The 22,087-nt window shown below is 39.3% G+C and overlaps 1 protein-coding gene across 1 annotated transcript in view; it reads left to right on the top strand.

Moving 5' to 3' along the window:
- Positions 1-22,087, top strand: part of ATG10 (autophagy related 10) — a 376,082-nt gene that overhangs the window by 258,804 nt on the left and 95,191 nt on the right. The gene's annotated exons all lie outside the window — the stretch shown is intronic.

Here is a 22,087-nt window from a genome sequence, read left to right as displayed (position 1 = left end):
AAAAAAAAAGAATAAGAGATATCATTGCTGATGTCAGATGGATCTTGGTTGAAAGCAGAATATACCAGAAAGATGTTTACTTGTGATTCATTGACTATGCAAAGGCATTCCACTCTGTGAGTCATAACAAACTATAGATAGCCTTGAAATGAATGGGAATTCCAGAACACTACTTTGTGCTCATGCAGAGCCTGTGCATGGGTCAAGAGGCAGTTGGGTAAGCAGAGCAAGGGAATATTGCATGTTTTAAAATCAGGAAAGGTGTGAATGGGGTTGTGTCCTCTCACCATATTTGTTCAGTCTGTCTGCTGAGCATGTAATCAGAGAAACTGGGTTATATGAAGAAGAATGCAGCAGTAGGATTGGAGGAAGGCAACCTTCGATACGTAGATGACACAACCTTGCTTGCTGAAAGTGAGGAGGACTTGAAGCACTTGCTGATGAAAATCAAGGATTGCAGCCTTTAGTATGGATTACAACTCAATGTAAAGAAAACAAAAATCCTCACAACTGGACTAACAGGTAACGTCATGATAAACTGAGAAAAGATCGAAGTTGTTAAGGATTTCATCTTGCTTTGATCCACAATTAATGTTTATGGTAGCAGTAGTCAAGAGATCAAAGGATGCATTAACAGGTAAATATGCTGCACTAGACCTCTATAAAGTGTTAGAACCCAATAGCATTTCTTTGAGGACTCAGGTATGGTTGATCCACGCCGTAGTATTTTCAGTTGCCTCAGATTCGTGTGAAAGTTGGACATTGAATAAGAAAGATCAAGGAAGAAGCAACACATTTGAATTATTTTGTTGGTGAAGAATACTGAAAGAACCACGGACTTCCAAAAAGAACAAACAGATCTGTCTTGAAAGAAGTATGGCCAGAATGCACCGTAGAGGCGAGGATAGCAAGACTTAGTCTCACATACTTTGGGCATGCTGTCAGAAGAGACCAGTTTCTTGAGAAGGACATCATGATTAGTGAAGTAGAAGACCACCAAAAAAGAGGAAGGCACTTGATAGATAGATTGACACAGTCCCTGTAACTGGGCTCAAACATAAGAACAATTGTGCGGATGGTGCCGAACCAGGTGGTGTTTTACTTGATTATGTATAGGGCTGATATGGGTCAGGCCCAGCTCAATGATACCTAACAACAGCATTGATAAGTGAACCAGATGGTTTGACTCATCTTAAAAAGATTTCATTCTTTTTCTTGAGAACCACTTTGACATATTTTTTTCATTAGTTAGAAGGTCTGATATGTAATAGGGAAAGAGACATCTTTTTCTTTCAGCAATAGAAATGTTATGTTTTCTGGTTTTCCATTCTGTTATTGCTTTAGGGAGTAAGGCTATAGAATTAAATATATAATGAAAAATATAGCTTAGGTATTTGTGTAGAAAATTTGTCCACTTGTTAGAAACCAGAAGAGTGTTCATAGAGAAGCAGTGCAAATTAAATAGCCAGAGAATTCTTTTTCAAATGCAGTATGAGTGAAACCAGGATCATGGAAAAATAATGGAAAGAAAGCTTGGAATTTAAATTGTGTATATATCGTCAAGGAAGAGGCGGATCTGAATTCCCTATTATCAAGAGCAAGAGGACATCTTTTGAATACAGAAAAGAGAACAGAATAGAAAAGATGGCAGGAGGTTATAAAAAAGTGGAGACTACTGCAGACTATCTATAGCTTTTTCCAACAAATTGCAAGGCAAAGTAACAAGTGAGCTTTCCAAAGAGAGTGGGAAACCCGTGCAGAAGTGGGAAGGGTGAGTGCAAAGATGTGGAACTGAATGCAACATGCCACATCGGGGAAATTGAGAGAGGCCAATCGTAGCAGAGGGTGTCTTAAACCAGGCTATAGAGGAAGTCATTCAAAAGATATGTTGAGGTCAAGTTATAAAAAAGATAATGCAATAAATTATTGGAGGCTATTAAAAAATGAAAGAATGAATAAAATTGAATGAGGCCAATGAGGGATTTCCTAGGGCAGAAATTATGGTTTAAGGAAAAGGATTGGGCTTGTTTTTCTTTGATTATAGTTTGCATCATTAAAGTAATGATTTCTTAGAGAGAACAAGCCAGATAGGACATATTTTTAGGGGAAATATATCATTGCCAATATAGTAAGAGTTATGGCAGCTTGTTGAACAGGGAAAAAAGATGGATCAGAGTGGTACATAAATATTGAGGCAGAAATTATTGCAGTTAAGTTTTACAATGAGCATAACATAGAGAATGATTTGATAGGTAATTTAATTTAGAGTGTTATTTGATTGTAAAGAATTTTTAAGAAAGTTCATATATGCCACTTATATTTATGTAAACAGTACATCTAGTCAAAGTCATAATGATGAAATGAAACATGAATTTTGATGCATTAATAGGAGATTTTAAGGATTGAAAAGAAATTTGAAGAGAAAATACTGAAAGTTATTAAGAAAATAATGAAAAATTACTTAACTAGTACAAATATATTGAAACCCAAAAGTTGAAATAATTGAGGAAATTTAATGAGAGTTATTTGTTGAACCACGTAAATGTTTGAAACAACAGAGATAGAGTAGAAGTAGGATATTGGGTTAGAACCTAGACTGGGAATAGAATTTTTATAAAAATTCAAGTCCCAGTTTTAAAATTTATTAGAGGAAAGATGTCAAAGAAATCTGAAACAAAACTCCCAGGCAGCTAATAAGGCAAAACATGTATTCTAACCGGTGTTAGTACAGCACACACTGCATGAACAAGATGCAACAGACTTTAAATGTATTCAGAATCCTGGGAGAGAAAAACATAAGAGGTAAATAAATTTATTTAGCATACAGGTGAATGTGCATGTTTGGTTCATGTGGAAGAAATATCTATTTGCTTACCTTGATAAAATGAGCCTTGCTTGAAATGTCCATTAAAATACAGATGAGTACCTGCCTATTGTGTGCACAGCACAAATAATCACTAGCCTGTTTTTAAAATATAAGCGGAAAGTTCATTTCCCAACTTAAAACTAGTTTATTACTTCTCTCCTCCTTTAAAATCATCAAAGCAGGCTTCTTAAAATCCATATATATGATGCTGTGCGGAGAAGAGCAAGGCTGCATTTTTCAGTGGAAAGGGGCTGAGTTGGATGTGGACTAAAGATGGTCAAGGTGCTTGTCTAGCAGTATTCAAACCTGAGTAACAGGTTCGTGTTCTATAGCTGTTAATAACTAAATGAAGCCAGGCTCTAAAAGATGCTGGCCTATCTGACGAAGAATGCAGCATGAGCACTAGAGGAAGGCATATTAACAGCTTGTAGTAAGCAGATGGCACAGCCTTGCTTGCTGAAAGTGAAGAGGACTTGAAGCACTTGCTGATGAAGATCAAAAACTGCCTGGTATTTTCAACCACCTCATATACATGTGAAAGTTGGACAGTGGATATGAAGACCAAAGAATTAATGTGTTTGAATTGTGGTGTTGGCAAAGAGTATTGAATACACTACGGACTGCCAGAAGAACAAATAAATCTGTCTTGGAAGAAGTACAGCCAGAATACTCCTTGGAAGCAAGGATGATGAAACTTGGTCTACTTTATTTAATATGTGGGGAAAAGTCAGTCCCTGGAACAGGACATCATGCTTGGGAAAGCAGAGGGGCCGTGAGAAACAGGAGGCACCTCAACACGAGGGACTGACACAGTGGCTGCAACAATAGGCTCAATATAACCATGGTGACGGTGGCATAGGATTGGGCAGTGTTTCATCTTTGTTGCACATAGGGCTGCTTTGAGTCTGGACAGATTCAGTGGCCCTAACAACAACAAGGGCTTCACCTAAAGGTTAGGACCAAACTCTCCGAATACTTTGGCCAGGATTGAGAGTACAGTGTCTTCTACTTTATGTCCAGGAGACCTAAAGTTAAAGATATGCATCTGACTATATGGTGCAAACTCCTCAGAGTTCTTGTTGGGTCGGAGAATCTCAAGGTTCATGTCTGGGGTAGCTTGTAGATACATGTTGCTTCCTTTGGGATATTCTCTAATTCAAGTATTCTCATAGAAGGTGTATGTACTTCAATATCACGTGTATAAGTATACTTCAACATAGTTTAAGTATTCAGAATTCCTCCATGGTGTGCATATTTCTTAAATGGATTTTAAATTTTTATTGTGGTTCTTTGTCCACCTCTTTGGAAGCCAACTCTCAGTCTAAATATCCTTGCTGAGACAAAGTGCAAATGCAGTATTTTTCTTCTCACCTCAACCACCAGATCTGAGTCAGATCTTATAAATGAAAGGCACGGCACAGTCCCTATATTTCCCAGTCAGCCCTGGACTTCACATACTCGACTCAAGCGTCTGGCCCCTATATGTGACCTGCTGGATATAAATTTGGGGCTCCCATTGACCATAAAGATAATAGACTCCGAAAACCAAGCTCACTGCCATGACCCCTACGAGCAGGGTAGAAATGCCCCTTTGGGTTTCTGAAATTCTAATTCTTTATTGGAGTAGACAGCCTCTTCTTTCTCCTATGGATCTGCTGTGGGGGTTGAACTGCAGCCTGATTTGTAATCAGTGTGCTACTAGAGCTGATAAAACTGTATTTTTAATCAAACTGATAAATTATAATTTGCGTTAAAATGATAGACGTGAAGAAACACACAGAGTCTAATTTTCACTCTCACTGCCATCAAGTCAGTGCTGACTCTCAGCAACCTTAAAGACAGCATAGAAACTAACCCGTGCGTTTCTGAGATCAGACCTTTTTACGGGAATAGGAAGTCCCATCTTACTCCTGTGCAGTGACTGACTGGTAATTTCGAACTGCTAACCTTGCAGTTAGCAGCACAACTCGTAACCACTATGCCGCCAGAGCTCCTTAGAGATATTCTAAGATCATCCTAAATGCAAAGCTTCCATGTCCGAACAAGGGATATATCATACTTTCAAGCACCAATGTTTATCACTAAACAGGAAGTTCTCTAAGATGAGGGTTTCACTGAGGAAATGTGATTGACTGAATCATTATTTTTGTGATTGTACTTAACCCTCCACCCCTTTCACCCTGTGATGGGTGTTTTAGACATGGCCAACCCTCATCAAAGAATCTCGTTATTACTATAATCTACTCAGTAATTAGCATCTGGAGCATCTTCATAAATTACAAAGACTGAGTTACTGGTGAAATTCTAAGAGTCTAGAGATTACCTCCCAGGACCAGCGAACAAAGACCCAATTCTTTGACGATAGCCCACAAACTCACAACTTTCTCATGTCATATTTTAAAGGTTTATTTTAATTGTCTACTAAAAATTACTAAACAAAAGTGTAACATTGTACTAACATTTGCCCTGGTAATTATAAAGTAGATAATTATTATTATTTAAAACAAAATTTAAAATAATCTATATTAGTTAAAAATAAACCCCAAACCAAACCATCGAGTTGATGCCAAGTCATGCAGACCCTAGAGAACAGAGTAGAACTGCTCCTGTGGGTTTCCTAGACTGTAACTCTCCAAGAGAGTAGAAAGCCTCACCTTTCTCCAAGGAACAACTGGTGGTTTCGAACTGCTGACTTTGAGAATCACAGCCCATCATGTAACCACTACGCCACCAGGGCTCCTTAAGTAAGAATACTTGGTTGCAAACAATTGAACCAGATCATTGTAAGCAGAAAAGGGCTTATTATAGGGGTAGCTTGGAAAGTCAAATGACAAGCTGAAGGAATGCTTGCTTGCCTTTGACTTGGGTGATGGGAAATGATGCCTCTCACGTTGAATTTCTGTTCTAAATTGGAAGTATGTTTGAATATTAAGGAACATGCATTTACTTGAACTAGATTTATATGAGGTTATCAATATAAATCCCAAATATTTAACTAATGGATTTTTTTATCGTGATCATTAAGTCTTTATTCTTTTTTTAATTAAATAATCATTTTATTAGGGGCTCATACAACTCATCACAATCTGTACATATGTCATCTGTGTCCAGCACTTTAGTACATATGTTGACTTCATCATTCTTATGACACCTGCTTTCCACTTGAGCCCCTGGTGTCAGCTCATTTTTCCCCCTCCCTCCCCGCTGCCCCTGCCCCCGAACCCCTGATAATTTATAATTTATTATTATTTTATCGTATCTTACCCCATCCAACGTCTCCCTCACCCACTTCTCCGCTGTCCGTCCCCCAGGGAGGAGGCCACATGTAGACCTTGTCCTCTGTTCCCCCTTTCTCCCTCTCCTTCCCTCCACCCTCCCGCCATCGCCACTCTCTCCACTGGTCCGGGGGGGTTCATCTGTCCTGGGTTCACTGTATTTCCAGTTCCTATCTGTGCCAGTGCACCTCCTCTAGTCCAGTTGGATATGTAAGGTAGAATTGGGATCATGGTAGTGGGGTGGAGGAAGCATTTAAGAACTAGAGGAAAATTGCATATTTCATCGTTACTATACTGCACTCCGATTTGCTCCTCACCTCCCTGCAGCCCTTCTGCAAGGGGATGTCCAATTTCCCCTGGATGGGCCCTGGGTCCCCACTCTGCACTCCGCCTCATTCACAATGTTATGATTTTTTTTTTCCATCTTTGATGCTTGATACCTGACCCTTTCACCGCCTTGTCATCTTACAGGCTGGTGTGCTTCTTCCATGTGGGCTTTGTTGTATCTCAGTTAGATGGCCCCTTGTTTATCTTCCAGCATGTGGGACCCCAGATTCTGTGTAATTTGACAGCTTGGCACCATCAGCTTTCTTCACCACATTTGCTTATGTACCTGCTTTGTCTTCAGCATTCGTGTTGGGGTAGGCTGGTGTGCTTCTTCCTGTGGGTTAAACATGAGTTAATTTTCTAGAAATATTTGAAATTTCATCTATTTATCCACTTGAAAAATATTTCTTAAGATGGCATGAGGACATTTCCAGAGATTAATAAAGTAAATTGGAAATGGATGGTGCTCTCAAGGAGCTTACAGTCTAGTGAGGGACGCAAGAAATGTCTGCCGTTTACCAGTAGACTCTCCTGCAGGCCCTCATCGAGGAGAAAGCACCAGACTTCAGAGGGCGGAGACGAAGTGGAGCTGGAATGATTGAGAGTGGTCTTCATTGGACATACGCTTTGTTCAAGCACTGATGAGAGTAAGGGCAGGCCTGGCATTATAAGGAAACTGGATTAGGCAGTATTGATGGTGATGACTCGTAGCAGCAACAGCAAACTAATATGTGTGCCTCATTTTATAGTCTACTTAGGGCTCTGGTATACGAAGGCACACTGCTGTTGTTAAGATTGCGCCAACTCATGACAACCAAATATCTGAAACTTGGCCTAGTCCTGGGCTAGCTTGATGATCATTGGAATGTCAAGTTTATTGGTTTGACTATTTTGCGAGTTCACCTAACAGACCGTTTTCCTAGCTTTTACTGACCCTTTACTAACCGAGATATCCTTTGAACGTGTTGTCCTTTTCTTTCTTTATTTTTTAACAGTTTTATTGGCACTTCATCCACGTAACATCCCATTCAAAGTTCTGTCACAACAAGAAGAGCTGTACAACCATTACCACAATCCATTTTGGAACAGGTTCTTCTTCCTTGTACTCATTGCTATTTATGTATTTTTTAAACTGTGGCAAAAATATCCACAACAATCTCCAATTCAACAACTTCGACATATATAATCCAGTGCCATTGATTATACTCTTCATGTGGTACAACCATTATTGATACCCTTTGGTTGATCTCTCCTAACGTGTCCAGAGTTAGCATGATGGAGTTTCTTCACGCTGGTTCCAAGTGTTTTGTTTCTTCTGACTCCAATTTGTTTGTTTGTCTGGTAGCCTGTGGTATAGTCAATATTCTTTGCCAACACTTCAGTTGGAATATATTAATTCTTTGGTCTTCTCTTTTATGGTCCAGTTTTCACATGAAAACATGAAATATCCCATAAAACAATGGTGAGATCTGCAAGGTCTAGTGTTCGAAGAAACTGCATGACTTTGAATCAGTTACTCAGCTTTTCTGTTTCCTGTCTTGTATCATTTGAAAAGTAAAGTTGAGATGAGAATAAAGATATAAATATTAATACCTACTCCACTGACTTATGAAGATTGTGCATTAACTTATGAAGCCAGGCTTGGGACATAATACCTTTCAATAATGATACTAAGGAATTGTGTATATTCTCCTCCCAATAATGATGTGACGTAGTCACTGTTCTAATCCTCATGTACAGAAAGTTTATCTGAGAGATCACCAAGATGTACAGAGAAAACAAGGGAAGTGGGCTTAAAACTCTATAGCTCATTTTCCATCACCTCAAACTGTCATTCAGAGAGTTTTACTGAAATTTAAGAAATATAGCAACTAATCTAAGGAGTTGATGTTGTACATTAAAAAAATGTGTAAAAAGTTTCCATAACCCACCTTTTGACATTTTATTAAAAGTATAAAGATGTATGATGTAAATATGTATGTTGGAATATAATTTTTAATAACTAAATTAGCCAGCTTAATAGCTGATATGAGTGTACTTGAACAATTAGCACTCATTTCATAACAATGTAATTTCTCAGTGAAGCAAAAATGAAGTTTCCCTTTTGTTGGAGCATCATTTCTGCTTCACTGTGAGCATGACATGAATTTTTATGCTCTTTAAACCTCCACTGAATACAATGTATCGAATAATGATATATTTCATTGTGAAAATCCACACTTTCATTTTTACTTCTAGTGACCACATTCAGCACATTATTCTTAGACTTACTCTGAGTAATTTATATTCTCTCTAACCTTCATTTCAGGCGTTATAAAATTTTAGTGAACGCGTGCACAGTAAGGATGGAGGTGACTTCAGTCTGCCTGCACTAGAGCTAGGTCGTGCTAGTGAAATATTTCATGCCGTTATTTGCTTCATGAAAACTAATAGTCCCAAGAAATTTAATTTAGGAAGATGTACATTTTGAGTAATATATAGAGGACTTGGAGGTTACTATTCAATTGAGAGATTTTATAGGAAAATGGTAAATGCAATCCGTAGTTGCTAAAGATTGTACTTTTAATTATTCTATTGTTTTCATCCAGTGCCTCTTCTTTTTTTGTCATTGGCAATTTGGGGCTCTCATTAGGAGCCCTAGTGGTTTTGCCTTGGGCTGTAGCCTAACGGTCAGCAGTTTGAAACTACCAACTGCGCTGCAGGAGAAAGACCTGGCTTTCTCCTCCTGCAGAGTCTGAAAGACCCACAGGGCCAGTTCTATCCTGTCTTCTAGGGTCGCATGAGTCAGAATTGACTTGACGGCAGTGAGGGGGGTAGTTGTTATTGTTGTTGTTGTTAATAAGACATTCCTTTAGCTTAAACGTATGTGATCGTTCTTGGGTGGCATCGGCACTTGGTAGCCCCGAAAGCCAAGCTGACAGCCATGCAGTCGATTCCAACTCATAGAGACCCTGGGGGACAGAGAAGAGCTTCCCCTGCACGTTTCCAAGGGTGCAACTTTGTACAGGAATCGAACACCCTCTCTTTCTCCCAAGGAGTGGCTGGTGGTTTCAAACTGCTGCCCTTGCAGCTCTCAGCTCAATACATAATCACTCTACCACCAGAGTTCCCTTATAGACACGTAGTAGGCATTCGTAACCATGTGTTGTTAAATAAATGACCTTAATTTACCATGCTCACGTTGTAGATTGCTATGGAATTATTTTGATTTCTACGTCTGTTTTCCAAGTGTTTAAGAGTTTTCAACTGTAACTAGAAAGTGGTTGATTGAGTATACTTATGTGTCTTCTGACAAAGGCCAGATAAAAACAAACAAAACTTCTGAACATGCTTAAAATTTCTGATCAGAAATCCCCGGAATTGAAATTCCACTGAATTCATATAAAGCTCATGAATGTAATTTAGCCAGGTATTTAAGCCCACTTTTTAATTTCAAATCAATGACTGTGTCTTCAGGCTTGTTTTTTTTTTTTTTTACACAGCTAGATAGATAGATATAAACAGGTTTTTGTTTTTTTAATGTTTCTGTCCTATTCAAAGTGTTCATATGATTTGGTTTTCGTGTTGTAGTTCTAGTTCAGTGGTTCCGGTGGGATTTCTGAAGGTTTCATTTTTCTTTTGAAATAATGAGAATTACAATCACATTTCAATATATTTTAGGTGTCACCAGTCTATAGCTGGGGTTTGAAGATACTACACTTATTCCAAACATTTTGTTTAAAAGACCAAAACATTACCTTTTCAATGTCTTCGATCATGATGGCTAGGGAAACCAGTGATGGCTAGGGAAACCATTTCCCTAAATGATGACTAGGGACACCAGTGATGAAGCTTTAGGGAAGCTAATCCACGTTATAATTCTTTAAGTTATTGCTGTCATGTTTGTTTACAAGGAACAAACGTACGAGGGTGTGTTAGGTCAGGTTGACTAGAGAAACAAATCCAGTGACACTCATATATGTGTAAGAAAGAACTCTATCTATATCAAGAAGTTATTATAAATGTGACTTGAACAATGAAAACGTTGTCAGTAGACACCCCCCCCACACACACACACACACCCCGGCCTACAATGCATGCAGGACCAGATCTAGTTTCCTACATTGTCTGTATCTTTGGCTTGTATTGTTCTATTTGGTGTTTGCTTGTCCATATTAGGGTGTATTTCAGAGACGTCATGTCATTGGAGGGAACCCTCTTGCACTTGTGTTATATGCTTTTCCATTTTTCGATATATAGATCCCAGAACTGATGAGCCTACAGAGACACCACGTAGAATCAGGGCTTAAGGGGTGGGGAGATTCAGTGGTGGAGATGTGTAAATGGAACACAATGTCAAGGGGTCCATGTTGAAAAAGAATGTTGGAAACTGTGGCAGCAATTGTACAATTCTGCTTGACGTGATTGAACCATGGAATGATACGATATATATATATATAGAGATAGATAGATAGATAGATAGATAGATAGATAGATAGATAGATAGATAGATATAGATATAGATCTATATATATAAAAAGAAGTAATAATTTATCAAGAAAGCATCCCAACCTAGTCCATAAGTCTGACTCTAATCTGCAAGTCCTTCTTCAGACTCCTGTAGTCATAGGCAATGATGCAGAATGCAGGAAGATCACAGGCCGATGGGTGCAGAGCCCCATATATCCAAGGTCAGTGGAAAGGGCCAGGGTTCTGGCAACTCCAGGGTGACCAGGAAGCAGGTACGTGAAGAGGGAGTGAGAGACCCTTTTCTGTCCCAGGGCCCTTTTTATAAGAAGCCACACCCTCTAGGAGACAGCCATAGGCTGGTACCTAATTAATAGGTGTGGCTCCACTCCTAGTCAGGAGTGTCTAGTTGACATGAAATCTTCTAACTACCCCCGAGGGAAAGTAAGAAAGGGTTGTAACTGTGGTCCCAATTCATACATGCACAGGTTTATTCCAAACAAAATATATTTAAGCAAGCCTCTGAGATTTGACTCAATGACAGTATGTGTGTGGATGGAATCTTGAAAGGTTGCCCCAAAGGACACAGGATGATTACAGGGCTTATTAGGGAACTATTTTAAGAAAATTGAAACTGCATTGCTGAGAAAAGGACCGGAATAATTGTGCCTAGCAGTTTTCCCCCATCGTGTGCCTACTCATTCTTCTAGGGTAATGCGGGAAGGCCTATGAAAATTTCATTATGAAGCCTTATCCCATCTACTTATATCCCTGATCTTGCCCCTTCAGACTTATTTACCTTTTTTCCTGAAAAACCAAACACTATTGAAAGAGAACACAATTTCAGTCCCTCAAAGACCCCGAGACTGCCATTTGATGTAGTGAAAATCAAGTAGTACAAACTTTTTCTTTGTTTGTTTTATTTTGTTTTTTTCTCAGGACAAACTTTTTAGGGAAGGGTTACAGAAATGGAAACACTTCCTGCAGAAGTAGACCTGATGGTGTATCTGTCCAGAAACAATAGCTTCCCAATTTGTTGTTTTCGATTTATAAAAATGTCTCTGATTTTGTAACAGCACTTTATTTTTTCAGACCAAGACTGTCTACACTGTGAAAGTCAGCAGAAACTTAAGGGATTAATGGGGACATAGAAGAAAAACAAAATTATAGACCATGTTAGTCTGGGTAGACTAAAAAAACAAATTCAGGGAGACTCATATGTGTATAGGAAAGGGCTTTATATACAAGAGCAATTGAATATTGATAAAACATCCCAGCCCAGTCCAGATCAAGTCCATAAGTCCGATATTAGCCCATATGTTCAATACCAACCTATAAAGACCTCTTCAGACTCCCAAAACACATGTGCTGATACTGAATGCAGGAAGATCACAGGCCAGTGGGTGGGAAGCCTTGTGCATCCATTGGCATTGTAAGCACCTCAGTGCTGGCAGGGGTTTCCACGTAGCTCCTCCAGCTCCCAGGGCTCTGGCTGTATCAGGGTAGCTTCATGTGGCTTTTCTTCAGAAATATCTCACGGGTGAGCCTGGGTCCCTGCCTCCAGTGAGCTATATATCTCCTTAGCACCGCCAAATGAGGTCATCAAGCTGCCACCTGATTGACAGGCTAAACTCTATCCCTTCACTCTGAATCCTCTCAAACTGACAACAGATTATGTAATTGCCACATAGACTTAAACCTATGATACTGCCATTGTTCAGCTTATTTTAAGAACTGGTGGTTTAAAACTTGTTTTTCAGTTCCTGACTATAAGGAGGCAATGGTTACTCACTAAACTTGATTTTTTTTGAAACAACAAAATCATTTGGAACCAAATATGAAGAATAAAACGGAGATATGTATTATTTCTTTGGTTAAAGTAAATATGTGACCATAAAGTAATTAGTTTCTCATCTATTATGAAGATAGCAAATGAGCAATTCCATTGACAACATCACAGCATTGCTGGTATATGTTGATTTTTTTTTTAATAGTTAGGTAATCTCTCCAGGATGTGAAGGGAGATGCAAGACCATGACTGAGTGCTCCAAGTGTGTCCCCGTCACTGTCCCATTCACCTGGAGGTTGTGGAGAGTGAGGGGGTGCCCACTTCTCTCGCATTGGCTATGCAGTATGATCAGAGTTGTTCTGCTGGTAGGTGACTCGGTGGTAGGTTCCAGGGCACTTTCCCAGTACTGTAGGCCATTCAGTTCCAGCAAGTGGACAATCAGAATCCTTGCTGACCACGTGTGGGTTCTGCTGTCTTGTCTCCCCATAGTTGTGTGCAGCCCACTCAGCTATCCTTCCCTCAGAGAATGAGAGCTCCAAGTTTCTCTGCCCACATTTTCTGTTTCCTTTTTTAGAGGGATAAGTAGAACATCTGTCTATAGCACCATCTTTTGCCAGAAGTCTAGGCAAAGCCACTTAAGATAAAAATTCAAAAGCACAAGTGACCAAGAAAAAATAACTAAGTTGTATTCATTAAAACTTAAAAAGGTGTATGTACTTCACCATTAAGCTAGGGAAAAGTCAACTCACAGAATTAGAAAAATGTAGTTGCAAACAATATGTTCAATAAGAGAACTCTATCTAGAATATATCAAAACCTTTTTACAACTGAAAGAACAAGAAAATTGAGACTTCCACTAAGATGATGGACAAAGCATACAGGCCAATAACAAGTTATTGATTCCCTTTTTTTTTTTGGCTTAACCCCCTTTTACAGGAAAAAAAAATCACTTTGTGTTCCCCTGACAATTAAAAATTTTTGTGCTAGAGCCCATAATTCGGGATAAAGTGTAGGTAGCTGCTTTTTCAGCTCCCCTGGGTCATTCCAGTACCCCCCAGGGGCTAGAATTACACTCTTTGGGAAACACTGTTGACATCCAAGATGTACGAGACCAAATTAAACACACAAGGATGATAATCCCAGCACCCGGAGTTTCAGAAGAAAGGATAAAGAAACAGATGGAATACTAACTAGAAGAAGCTGATAAAAAAGGGTGAGAGAGGAAACAGACCAAGTAGATGAATTATAATCTGGCCTGTCACCGTGTGGCCATTTTGAATTTTTGCAGCAGCATTTTATCAGGATAGTGATTTAAACAGCTTCTCTGCTTCCCTAGGGCAATACCAGCATCCTCACTGGTAGCTGGTGACTAGCGAGCACCTGTTCCCACACACCTGTTCCCACACAGCCCAGCCAGCACCCATAGCTCCCTAGTCATTGAGCGAGGATCAGGACTCACTGCTGATAATACAGCAACCAGTACCAATCAAACCCAACCTCAACTGTACTACACAAGCAGCAGAGAACGGTGCACGTACTTCCAATTTCTAATACACCGGGAGACACATGGTGTGCACGTAGGAACACAGTGACATACATTCACTAATTAATACAAATACAGCATTACTACACTGTGTAAGAGACAACAGACAATTTCAGTTCACATGGAGAAACAAAATTATAACAACGGGCTGACATATAAAACTCTGAAAGCAAACTTTGCTAGCCCAAAGTATATGCTTAGCAAAATGGTTCCTCAAATATGATGGTGAAATTAGGACATTTCCACCAGGTAAACAGAAATTAAAGTCATGTTTAAAAAGCAGGCCACCATTACAAGAAGTACTAAAGGGAGGTCTTTGGTCAGGGAAACACAAAGCGTTCTTTGGACGAGTACCAACAATGAGACTGACACGTGTGAGGATACATCAGCAAGTCAGCTCACACAGAGAAGTGTTCAAACAAAAACAACCCTGCAAGACTCAAAAGAGGGAATCAAAGATAAATTTGTATATGAAAGACAATTACAGAGTAAAAAGAGGAAATAAATAATGTAACTGCTGAACTTCTGGATAGAAAAGAGTTAGTCAATTTAAAGAATGTAGAGCAGTCTGTATTAAACATGAAATAGATGAACAAATTTCAAGGTAACCTCATAGAAAATTATATAAACCTTATCATCACCATGAAGAGTAAATGGAAAGGCTTTAGTAGACACTGAAACAAAAGCAGTGAACAAAATGGTAAGTAACTCCACAAAAGAGGCTCAGCCTAGACACAGAAATTCTGTGCAACAAAGAAAGCAGCAGCACTCACACACACACACACACACACACACACACACACACACACGAACAGCAAGATAGGAATAATACATTTCTACCTACATTACATATGCAAGTCAAGAAACAGAAAGTCCCAGATGGATTAAAAAAAAAAAAAAGATGGCCCATCAATATGTTCTTTGCGAGAGATATACCATGGCACAAAGACAAAAATAGACAGAAATCAAAGATGGGGGGCGAAAAGTGAGACTAATATCCATCACAAAAGAGCAGAAATACCTTTATTAATTTGTGATAAAATAGATTTTAAGGGTAAAACCAGCATAAGATAAATAGATGGCTTATTATATAATACTTCATGTCAGCTGAACAAGAGAATATAGCCATAGTAAATATCTATGTGCTAATGAAAGAGCCTCAAAATACATAAATCAGATTCTAACAGATTGAAGAGACAACTAGACAGCTATACCCTAATAGTAGGAGACTATGGGTATATAACACCACTTTCAGTGAAAGAGAAAATAGACTCAACAAAGATACAGAACTAAAAAAAAGAAAAAGAAAAACCAGCAATGAACCAACTAACTTCAAGACCTATCAAGAACGTGCCAGCCAACAACAGCAGTACAATGTCTTGTTTTCTAGTGCACATAGAACATTCTCCAGAATAGAGTATATGTTAGGCCGTAAACCAAGCCTCAATAAAGTGTAAAATAATGAAATATCACGGAGCGTCTTGTCAGACCACACACTATAGAATTAGAAATTGACAATAGGAAAATCCCGTGGGGACTACTACTATCAAATGTGTGGGCAACGAATAGCACCCTGTTTGAAAACCGAGGCAGGAGAGCTGCGCTTGTTCGGCTCCATGGAGTCAGCCTGCGGTACAGCGCTGCCCACGCCGCACTACCCTCCCCATGGTCAGTGTGTTTGAACCCATGTCTGCAGCCTTTGTGTCCATTTTTCTTGTTGAGGATCTTCCTAGTTCTTACTGACTCTCTTCTTTACCAAGAATGATGTCTTTCCTGGGGTCTGGTCTCTCCTGATAATGCATCCGAAGTGTGTCCGATGAACCCTGATGCACGCCTTTTCTGATTTTAAACCATTAAGGATCCCTTTTTTCTGTTCAAAAGACTGCTGCTTAGGTTTTTGTTTTTTATAGGTTTTACGTGGGTATAATGAAATATTCTGGCATTCTCAGTCTAATGCCTTTACATAGTCAATAAAACACAGGGGGCAGAGTCATGCAACCTTTGACACAACCAAACACTGAAGGAATGAGTCCTGGGGCCTGGGTTCCTAGAACTTTGTTTTTAATGTAATCCTTTTATTGAGGGCTCTCCCAGCACTTGTAACAGCCCATACACTCATTGTATCAAGCACATGTGTACATATGTCGCCATCCTTATTTTCTAGACATTTATTTTCCATTGAGCCCTTGGTATCAGCCCCCGCCCATAACAGAGTTTGTAAGCCAGTGACTGTTTCTCTGTTCTAACTTGTCTGCGGGCTGCCAGAAGAACTGGAGTAAGATGCTTGTTTCCGTTTGGCCAGAGGGACATGGAGTAATGTTAGGTTGATGCAGGGCAGAGGAACAGTAAGTCGTATTGGAATGCTGTGTGGGCCTAACGAGTGCTATTAAAGCAGACAAGAGGTATCTGAAGACAGGAAAGAGAGCCAAGACATTTCTTTCAGAAAGTAAGGCTTCATGCCTAGGGCAAGACACATGCGCTGAAGTAACTTGTGAAGACTTTTTGCCTTTTCTTATCTCTCTTGGGTCATCTCTTTTCACCTCATTTTGATCTTGAGGCTCAGCACAAGCCTGGCTACATGTTGCGGAAGGAAGGATCTTTGACACAAATTCAAAAGTCTGGGAGAAATCTCTGTCAAAACCCTAACTGAACACAAGCTATACAGAGTTCGTTTGTCCAGGAAAGCAGTCTTTGCAACGAGCTAGGGAAAGTTACTACACGAACAGACTACTGCAGCCTTCAACAATTGAAACAGCAACAGAAAAATAAAACAAACAAAAATCCAATAACAAGCCTTGAGGAAGGAGGCAGTCTAATTTATAGTCTCTTATAATATTGAAATGCCTTGTTTTCAATAGAAAAGAAAATTACATCATTTTTTGTTTTGTCTTGTATGTTTTTCCGTAGATGAAATCCAAGATAGGTAAATCTATGAAGGCGACAACTGGATTGGTGGTTCCTTGGGGGTATGGCAGGAGAGGTTAGGGAGGAAATGGGGAGCTAATAACAGTGAGTGTAAGAAAGAAAATGTTCTAAAATTGATTGTGGTGATGATTGTACAACTCTTTTTAATATGATTGAACTAGTGAATTATATGATATGTGGATTATATGCCGTTAAACTGTCATACATGTCACAAGGCATAGGAAAAGGATAACCCTTTCAAAAAAGAAAAAGCAATACAGCCGAAATCATTGCTGGAAAACGCAGACAGTTGGCTTACTCTACAAGGACTTTAAAGCAAAAGTCTTCAATAGACGGTGGCAGGTAAAGAAAAAGATGAACAGAAGAAATTAAGAAAGTGATACATGAGCAAAATAAAAACTAAAAGTTCAAATTTTTAAAAATAGAAATACTAGAATTGAAAAATGCAGTCACTGAAATTCGAAAAATAAAATCCATGGGGAGTGGTTAACAAGAGATATGAACTGGCAGAAGAAAGAATTGGTGGCCTTGAAGATATGTGAATTGAAATGATTCGGTTTAGAAAGCAAAAAATGAAGAAAAGTGAACAGTGCCCACAGGACTCGTGGGACATTATCCAGAGGACCAACATCTACTTTATGCTAATCCCAGAGGGAGCAGAGAAACAAATGGGGGAAAAGGAATGTTTGAAGAAATAATGACAAAACCTTCCCAAATTTGATAGAAGGGAAGGCATTTTTCAAATATATTTTTTGTGACTTCAGTAAAAATACATTCACTTTTAATGTTTTGAACGAATATTTAATTCTCTTGATAGTCTGTTACTCTAGGTTGACCATGTCATTTTTTATTGCAGTGGTCTAAAGTATTAATTTTTTTCTCTGAATTTCATCTGCTTTGAAAATGTATGGCCCATACCCTCAATTTCCTCATCAAATCTGATGAAAATATTCTGCTGCATTTTTTCTGAGTTTTTCCACACTGTGGCCAGACTGCTAACTGTTGTATTCTATACAGTTGATTGCAGCAAAGAACAGTTTTCTGATGGTGATAAGGTTTAAATCACATGCTCTATCCTTAGGTGATTAGTGAAAATAGCTAACAAAGTAAAATTAAAGTCATTGCTGGTTATCAGACATTGGACTCAGCGTTCTCTTCTCGGTCTGCAAAGCCGTTCTCTCATAAAGGAAAAGGAAGTGAAAGAAAGCATTCTTTCACTTAACACTTGTTCAGTAAATATTTATAAAGCATTTGCAACGAGTGAGGCATAAACTAGACAGTGGGACTGAAGTGTTGAGCATAATTGAAACAGTGTGGCTCCCAGAGGCACCTTGGAATAGAGGAAGGTTGATGGATTATCAGTCCCAAGTCCAGTCCCGAATTATGGCTCCAGTTCAGTCATGCAATGGCTGTATAATTTTGGCAGATACATGTAACGTAAGGCCTTGGTGGCCTTCTTCATAGTATCAGTGCCTATAGCAGTGTTAGCACTTTATTATCCCACAAGTTGATTTCCTCTTTGGCATGTAAACGTTATTTTAAAGTTGTGTCTTCCTTTTAGAACTTGATTACCATCTTTACTTGTGTATAAGCCGAGTTTTCCAGCATATTTTTAATGCAGTTTTTGTGGTAAAATTAGGTGCCTTGGCTGATATTCGGGTTGGCTTATACTCGGGCATGTACGGTATTTGGTTTACTATTGCATGTCGAGAACTTAAGTTTCTAATCTCTTTGTTCTACATCAGTATCCTCACACCCTAACCATACACACACACACACACACACACACACACACACACACACTCACAAGTGCATGTACATATTTGTAATGATGTGTAGTGCATATTCTAAGGGCAAAGTTTGGTCCTCCTCTGTAAAGGTGTCCAGAAAATAATATAACACAGATACTGAAGGCAGCTTGTTCTTAACTTGTAGCTAAACATGACATTCAAATGTTAATTGGATGAATAAATCTTGTTCATTTTACAGACATGAAAATGTCAATGGAATAAAACTATTTATCAAAAGATAATGGTCCCCTGCCACTAGATAAATGCCAAGATGAAGATACTTATTGAAAAATGTATCAAAATATTCTACTGCTGTTTATTGAAAATAAAGGTTGAAGAAAAGTTCAGCTTTTCAGTTCTCACATGAGAAATGCCCTGCCAATTATTTTAGTGTATTACTATATCAAAGACAATACACATGGTACAGAAATATTGGGAAATTCTAAGAAGTGAAACTATAGAAATGATCCTTTAACTTATAGCATGATAATTGCTGGAATGGTAGAATCGAAGCAAGCAGGAATCTCGAACATTTGCTGAGCTCCTATTACGTACTTTACACAGTCCTGGAGGCTTTTATTGAAGCTTGTTTTAGGAAAATGCAATTCAATTTGAAAGCTATTATTCTCATTTTATACTTTAAGTTAAAAGCATGGTAATGTTGAAAGAGATGTGCCAACATGGGTATTCAAATTTAGTGTGAACTCCAAATATAGTGCTCTTTTCCTTTACCCCAGATCTCTGCTTTCATTATCTAAGTCTAAATACAGGAGATGGTGTTGCTGTTGCCGTTGTTCTTTAGGGTTTTATTTGCTAGATTATTTCCCCAAATGTTGTTCCATTTCTTGGCCAAATTATTTCTATGGATATAATAATTTCCACTGGGCTATAATGATTAGCACTGGGCTGCTAATTGCAAGGTCATCAGTTCAAACCACCAGCCAGTCCGTGAGAGAAAGATGAGGCTTTCTGCTCCCATTACAGATGCACAACAGCCTTGGAAACCCCGAGGAGGGAGAGCTACACTCTGCCCTGTAGGGTGGCAGGGAGTTGGGATCAGTTCAATGACAGTAGGTGAAGTGCGTGTGTGTGTGTATATGTGTGCGCGTGCGCGCGTTTCAATAATGTCATTTGTTAAATAGATGTCATTCTTGTCCTGAAGAAAAGAGTCCATCCTTTATAGTCTTGAGGACTTGAAAGCTTTAAATGGTCCAAGTAGCACTGACTCCCAGCAGTTACACTACCTTCTTTTCAGCAGTGAGGGATTTAGAGGTGTCAAGTGAATCCTCTCTGCTTTCGTTTCTGAATTTAGATACTTAGGGTTTTCTTTCAGTATCTTAAGTGGAAGTGCCGTAGTGGTCTTCATAAAGCACATTATTTAGATGGTTACTGATCATAGGGAGATAGTTGAAGCTGTTAAGCAGAGAAGATGAATTATTGTCTACTAAAACTTTTCCTGGGAACCTGGTGGTGTGCACTAGGTTAGGTTTTGGGCTGCTAACTGCAAGGTCAGTGGTTCAAACCCACCAGCCACTCAGGAAGAAAAAAAAGAGATGAGGCCATCTGCTCCTATAAAGATGGACAGTCTCAGACATTCTATAGAGAGTCGGAACCAACTCAATGGCAGTGAGCTTGATGCTTTAATCTCGTCACGCCACCTCTCTCCTCTCCGTTCCTCTCTTCATTCCAACCTCTCCCCTTCTCCTCTCCCCTCCACTGACCTCTTTTTCTTGCCTGCCGCACACACTGAGGGTTCCTGTCTCCCTCATCTGGACCATCATAGAAATGCGATTTTCTTCTGCCCACCAGGTCCATCGAGTTGACTCGCCACAGTTAACAAACCTGGGTTTGATTTGCAACCAGTGCCCCTCAAGCACAGCCATGACTCATCTGCCCTGGAGGCTTGCATGTTGCTGGGCTGCCGTGCAGACCTCAGCAGAGCGTCCAGACTACGACAAATTAACAAAACGACCTGATGATCTGACTCTGGGAACCAGCCACGGAAAACCATGGGGATGACAGCAGTGCACTCTCATTGTGCACAAAGCCAGACTCACTGCCATCCAGCGGGTGCCGGCCCATCGTGACCCCATTGGACAGGGCAGAACCGCCCCTGTGCGCTTCCAAGATTGTAACTCCTTTTTTTTTTTTTTTTTTTTTAAACTGATTGCAACTCTTTACAGGAGTAGAAAGCCCATCTTTCTCGTTACTAGCGGCAGGTAGTTTTGAACTGCTGGTCTTGAAGTTAGCAGGCCAATGCATAACCACTATGTCCCCAAGGCGCCTTCATTGTGCACAGGGTCATCATAAGTCAGAGGCCATCTCCACAGAAGCTGTTCAGAACACCAACAGTTGCTAATATACTTGTCATAATCTTCCAAGTAAATGATACATTCTTTACGAAGAGAAAGTGTGTGTTTTCTTCTCTGTATGAACATTATAGGCGCTCAGTAAAAGAGAAAAATAAAAGAAATGTGATCGCAGTCTCTTCAGTTGTAAAGACTAGAGAAAATATGAGGAGCCCGGTGGCATAGTGGTTACGTATTGGGCTGCAACCATCAGCCACTCTGCAGGAGAAATATGAGGCTTCTGTTTCTTATAACCAGCCACAGGCTCAGAAACTCAAGACAGTTCTACCCTGTTTTATAGGGTTGCTATGAGTTGGCATTGACTCAATGGCAGTGAGTTTTTGAAAGTATAAGTCTGCCTGCCTAGTCTTCTAGCTTGCTTGTATCTGTCCGTTTTCTCTAAAACACATCACTTTTATTTCCTTTATAAAATTTCTAGAGACAATGAATGAGCAAATAATTTAACTGCAAGATGGTGCGAGGAGTTTGAATGCTTCCGATTTCCTCAGGAAGGAAATAGTAATCCATATAACACTCGTTTGATATGTAACTAGAATATGTGCCAGTAAACTTTTTTTTTGATGTCAGTATTTGACATAGTTAAAGCTTATTGTGCCAACCTGGCTGATAAACACATGTGGGGTTAATTTTTTTAAATCATTTTATTAGGGGCTCATACAGCTCTTATCACAATCCATACACACATCAATTGTGTAAAGCGCATTTGTACATTCATTACCCTCATCATTCTCAAAACATTTCCTCTCCACTTAAGCCC

The sequence above is a fragment of the Echinops telfairi genome, unplaced genomic scaffold, assembly GCF_000313985.2.
Source record: "Echinops telfairi isolate 266 unplaced genomic scaffold, ASM31398v2 ScPeMD7_7469;HRSCAF=8507_1, whole genome shotgun sequence".
Taxonomy (NCBI): Eukaryota; Metazoa; Chordata; class Mammalia; order Afrosoricida; family Tenrecidae; genus Echinops; species Echinops telfairi.
Note: the sequence above shows the minus strand (reverse complement) of the source record. Positions and strands in the feature narration are given on the sequence as shown.